This window comes from Pteronotus mesoamericanus, unplaced genomic scaffold, assembly GCF_021234165.1.
Source record: "Pteronotus mesoamericanus isolate MK-2021 breed Mesoamerican mustached bat unplaced genomic scaffold, CSHL_Meso_final contig_130, whole genome shotgun sequence".
NCBI classification, from domain to species: domain Eukaryota; kingdom Metazoa; phylum Chordata; class Mammalia; order Chiroptera; family Mormoopidae; genus Pteronotus; species Pteronotus mesoamericanus.
In genome coordinates, this window is record NW_026555060.1 from 7,865,650 (window position 1) to 7,871,649 (window position 6,000).

Genomic DNA, 6,000 nt, shown 5'->3' on the forward strand with positions numbered 1-6,000 from the left:
TATGGGGGTTCAAATCTGGAAACCTGTAGCATGATTCTACTTTTCTCTGGGGCTTCATCTCCAGATGGGTGTGCTGGTGTTACACCATGGCTTGTAGAACTTCAAGTAGCTTTTTTGGTGTTTAGTTGCTTTTCTGTGAAGTGTGAAACTTAAAAAAAAAAAAAAAGGATTTGATGACTTTTTTTCTCCCAAATGAGTGGATTAAGATCTATTTTCCCTCCTGGCAACATTTCACTGAGTCTTTGAAAAAGGCAAACGCATAGCCAAACAGCGACACCCAGCCCAGAAAATGATGCAAACCACCCTTTTAGAAACATTTTAGTATCTGTACTGTTTTCTAGGCACAAGAGCCCAGTGGAAGGAGCTTACTGAGGGTGAAAAAAAGAAATAAAGAGAGTGTTACTGAAAGATCCCTTCTAGAAAGAAGGGTAAATTAGACTGCTCTGTAAACTGGAGACAGCGCAAGTTTTCTGTGTTTTTTTAAAAAGATTTTATTCATTTATTTTTTAGATAGAGGAGACAGGAGGGAGACAACCTAGGCATGTGCCCTGATTGGAAATTAAACCAGCAACCCTTTGGTTTGCAGGTGGGTGTTCAGTCCACTGAGCCACACCAGACAGGGCAAGAGAGCACAAGTTTTAGCAGGGCTGGATAAAGGTAAACAGTTATTGCGAGGAAGCTTATCTTCATGGACATTCAGTCTGCTCTGCGAATTCTGTCTCAGAACCTCTCATCTTCAGTTGCCTCTTGACGTGAGGCTTTCTTAGATTGCCCTTGGTCATTTCTCTCCAGCAAAGGGGTGGTATACAGAGTTCCTATTGGTAGGAATAAATAGGGAAAAAAATTACATGAAGGTTTTTCCTCCTTTTTTTTTTTATCTTAATTTCTAATTTTGGAATAATCTAAGGAAAGATGAGGCATTGGTATGCAGAGGTACTTTTCCTCCTGGGTGATAATGCCTAAAATGGCTCCCAAACCTGAGGTCTTTGATTCTGAGGTTGCATTTGAAAGTGTTTATTAAGCTTTCAAACATGCCTAAACTTAAGACCGGGGAGATATTTAGAAAACCTACCTTTCGAAAATCTAATTCCATGCATAGTAAAGATAATAGCATGGTAAAACAAGTTTCATCAAGTTATGATTGCCAGCAGCTCACATATGAATTTCTTAAGTCTTTTAAATATTCAAAATACATTTATTTTGGTATTTAGCCAATTTTATAATAGCTCAGAAATAGGCACTTGAGATTTCAGATAGTACAGATTTCTTCTCTGGAATGGTGGCTTGCCTTTGAACACATTTCAGGAGAAGAAATTTCAAGTTTAATATGTACAGTTTCTAAGGCTCTGTCATATTAATGTTTTCTAACAGCCAGCTCAGGGACCCAGGAACAGGGCCACCTCTCAAATAGAAGAAAATACTGAAAAAAGAGGACTTCTGATAATGACTTATTAATTTATTGGCTCAATAAGGAAACCGCAAAAAGAAGATTATTTCCCCCAAACTCCCATTCTCAGAAATCTTCACTAGAAATGATAGACATTAAGATCTTATAATGGAGGGAAAAAGTAATAATATCTATAGGACATACTAGAGATCTCTCTAAGTCAATCTAGGTAGCTGTTAATAATGCAGGATCCCAGACATACCTCCAGGGATCGGAGAGATCCCATGAGGGGCCTAGAATTTGATTTTAAGCCATTATGCCAGGTGATTGTAGAGCAGGAGTTTCTTGATCCACACTTTGAGAAACATTGATGGGTTTAGAACAATAATCAGCTCTATAGAGACTTAAATTTTCTAGTACCTCAGTCTAGATAATTGCTATATGCTATATTAAGGCTCAATTGAATTATAGTGTTATAAATATACATACAAATTTTTAAAATTTTCAGTAGTGCTCTGTTTCAGATCAATTTTCAATTTCTGGTTATTCATAACATGTCAACATTTTGCTCTTCCTTTCCCATTCAAGTCTGGGTCATTAACGTGAACCAAATATATATATGACTATATAATAAAGCTCTGTTCAGGAAACCTTTAGGCTGGATCTTTAAAGAAAAGTTCTAAAATGTTCATGGATCATCACCCCTAAAGGGTTTGCTTTTTAGTTTTTGGAAATCGATATATCAGGTTTTCTAAAATTGTGTCACGACTCATTTACATGTGTGTTCATGACCTCCACCAACTAAGACTCTGACACTAAGCTCCCAAGAGCTCTGTCACCCATGTTTTTTGAATGTATAAAAGCAGCAGGATTGAAAATCTCTTGAGGCACCAGTTTGCTTCCTATTCCAGTTCACCTGTCAGTCACTGATGCTTCTTTGCCACCCCGTCGAGGCTGCACAGAGGCTGCCATTCTCTGACAGTGAGTGATTCTAAGCCACCATCTCCTGCTGCAGAAGCTACTGCTGGCAGGAAAACAGACTCCTCCGCTGGCTTCATCTCACTGGATTTGCTACCTGGATACTAGTCTCCTTCCACCTAAGGCTTAGGCCTCAAATTGGTGGAGGCAGGACTAGAAGAGCCTGGCAGTACCAGGTGTAATGCAGTAGGAACCAAATCTGGACATTTCTAATACCTATTACCCCTGAACACAGTATGAGCTCCTGGAATACATTTTCTACAAAGATTTTATTTATTTATTTTTAGAGAGAGGAGGAGAGGAGGAGGGAGAGAAACATTGACATGCGAGAGATACATGGATCAGTTGCCTCTGGCATGCCCCCACTGGGGATCTGACTTGCAACCCAGGCATGTGCTCTGACTGGGATTTGAATGGACGACCCTTCAGTTCGCAGGTGGTGCTTAATCCACTGAGCCACACCAACCAGGGCTGGAATGCATTTTTTTAATGCAAACATAGTTATGACGATCCTGCCCTAGCAGGCTTCCAAAACGGTCAGGATGTGTCTGAATTCAAGAGTAGATGCAGTAGAGCCAGAGCTACAAGATTATTTAAAGTCCACACAATTCTTCATTAGCACAGGGAATCCTGATAAAAATTAGATTGGATGTCAGAAGATCTAACATCAATCTGATCTCCTTCTGGCTCTGTCCTTTTGCAGCTGGGTGAGCTTGGATGAACTAACTTCGCTAAATTTCAGTCTTCTCACCTGTAAAATGAGAGGATTAGACTACATCAGATCTACTCATATGTCAGGGTTCATGATCAGTATTAGGAGGCTTGATAAATGAACTCTCCTCTGTTTTTGAAGATTATAATGAAGGTGAAGTGGTCAGTGTATTGGAATTTGAATTTTAATAAGCCCTCTGGGTGATTCTGTAACCACCTTTGAAAAATATTTGTCTAGATCAGTGGTCCTCCACTCTGGCCTGATATTAGAAACAGTTGGAAGGTTTTTAAAAAATACTCATGACTGGTCCCAATCCAAACTAATCATTAAGAATATTTGGGTGTAAGGCCAGGGTACTGGTGTGCTTTAAAAGTTCTTTGGTGAAGCAAGCGGTGAAACTCAGTGGATTAGATCATGTCTAAGGTGTTTCTTCACTCTAGAACTGTGGCTTCCAATCTGGGATTCTTGGTTCTATACCATAATACCTCAGTTTGGAAATACGGAGCATGCTGTGTAGACAGATTTACTAGTTGTTATGGGCTGAATGCTGTTCCCTCAAAATTCATATGTCCTAACCCCTAGTACCTCAAAATGTGCCTGTATTTAGAGATAAACTCTTTAAAAAAGTAATTAAGGTAAAATGAATTTGTACCACTGGCCCCTAATCCAGTGTGACTGGAGTCTTTATAAGAAGAGGAGATTCAGATACACACCATTCATTGGGGTGAACATGTGAGGACACAGTGAGAAGGGAGTCATCCATGAGCCAGAGAGAGGGGCCTCAGGAGAAACCCCCCCGCCAACGCCTTGATCTTGGATTTCTAGCTTTCAGAATTGTGAGAAAATAAATTTCTGTTGCTTAATACTCCTAGTTTGTGGAATTTTACACGGCAGCCCTAGCAAACTAATATATTAGTCAAATAGTTTACTGCAAATTACTTGCTTTAAAGAAGATATTGTTTGTCTTATTAATAGTTCAGAATCAACTTAACTCCAAGTATAGACTCTAATAAACAACAACAAAAAAAACCAAACCCTTTAAGTATATGAACAAAAAAGAATGTGATTAATGGATATTTTTTTCAAAGTCCTGATTGAAGAAAGGCTATGGAAATAAGTAACTCGGTTTAAAATACTATGACCTAATCTTGAGGATGCTGTTTTAAGTAACAGGGCTAAGAAAATTTTCAGTGATTTTTGCTATCAATCATAAACAACAGCTAATTTCAATTAAACCACAAATGACTATGATATTAAAAATGTGGTCATATAACTGTAATGCATATTTTAAATATGAATGTGTTTGAAACTGAATTTATTATTTTAATTTTAATTCTGGGTTTTATAAGACAGGCCTGTCCCTTATCTTAATAAATCTCTAATTTCTCATGCCCTTTTCTTAAGGTTTTCTAATCTTAATTTTCAATTGGGTCTACTCAAAGAGAAACTATTTAAACAAGTATTTTCATCATAACCTGGAAAAACAGTGTAAAGAAAAAAGATATATTGCCACCTAGTGGGTAACAGGCGGAATCATCTGGTTATAATTCTGTTTTTGAACCAAAAAATTAGCACAAGAAATATTTAAAATGTTTTTAATCATGAGTAATTATGCTTTGCTAATTAAAGAAGGTTTTTCATGTTTAGCTGCTATGTCACTTTTGAATTTTTTATAATAAGAAGTTTTTGATTTTCTTTTTTTAAAATACATTTTATTGATTATGCTATTACATAGTCCCAGTTTTTCCCCTTTGCCCTATTCCTCCTGGGACCTCCCTTCCCTCCAGCAATCCCCCCTGCAACTTTGTTCATGTCCATGGGTCATGCATATAAGTTCTTTGGCTTCTCCATTTCCTTCTTAACATCCCCCTGTCTATTTTGTACCTACTCATTTATGCTTCTTAATCACTACACCTTTTTCCCCATTCTGCCCCTTCCCCTCCTACTTGATAACTCTCCAAATGATCTCCATGTATATGATTCTGTTCCTCTTCTGGTTGTTTGCTTAGTTTGTTTTTTTTAGATTCAGGTTGTTTTTTTTTTTTTAATTTTTTAAAAAATTTTATTTTAATTTATTTTTTCAAATACATTTGTCTCTGCCTATCTCTCACCAAGATTCAGTTTTTGATAGTTGTGAATTTGTTGCCAATTTAATGTTCATAGTTTTGATCTTCTTTTTCTTAAAGTTCCTTTAACATTTAATGTAATAAGGGCTTGGTGATGATGAATTCCTTTAACTTGACCTTGTCTGGGAAGCACTCCATCTGCCTTTCAGTTCTAAATAATAGCTTTGCTTGATAGGGTCATCTAGGTTGTAGGTCCTTGCTTTTTTATCACTTTGAATACTTCTTGCCAGTCCCTTCTTACCTGCAAAGTTTCTTTTGAGACATCAGCTGAAAGTCTTATGGAAACTCCTTTGTAGGTAACTCTCTGCTTTTCTCTTGCTGCGTTTAAGATTCTCTCTTTCTCCTTAACCTTTAGCATTTTAATTATTGATGTGTCTTGGCATGGTCCTCTTTGGGTCCAACTTGTTTGGGACTCTCTGTGCTTCCTGGACTTGTATATCTATTTCTGTCACCAAATCAAGGAAGTTTTCTTTCATTATTTTTTTCAACTAAGCACCCCGATGATTTGGATGTTGGTATGTTTGGAGAACTCTCAGAGACTTTTTATACTATCCTTGTGTTTTTGAATTCTTGATTCCTCTTTCCTCTTGCTATTCTGGTTAAATACTTATTTATTCCTTGTGTTCCAAATTATTGATTTGAATCCCAGCTTCCTCCCCTCACTGTTAGTTCCCTGTAGATTTTTCTTTATTTCACTTAGTGTAACCTTCATTTCTTCCTTTATGTTGTTTCCATTCTTAATGAGTTTTTTGAGGATCCTGATCACCAGTGCTGTGAACTCCACATCTGTTCATCTC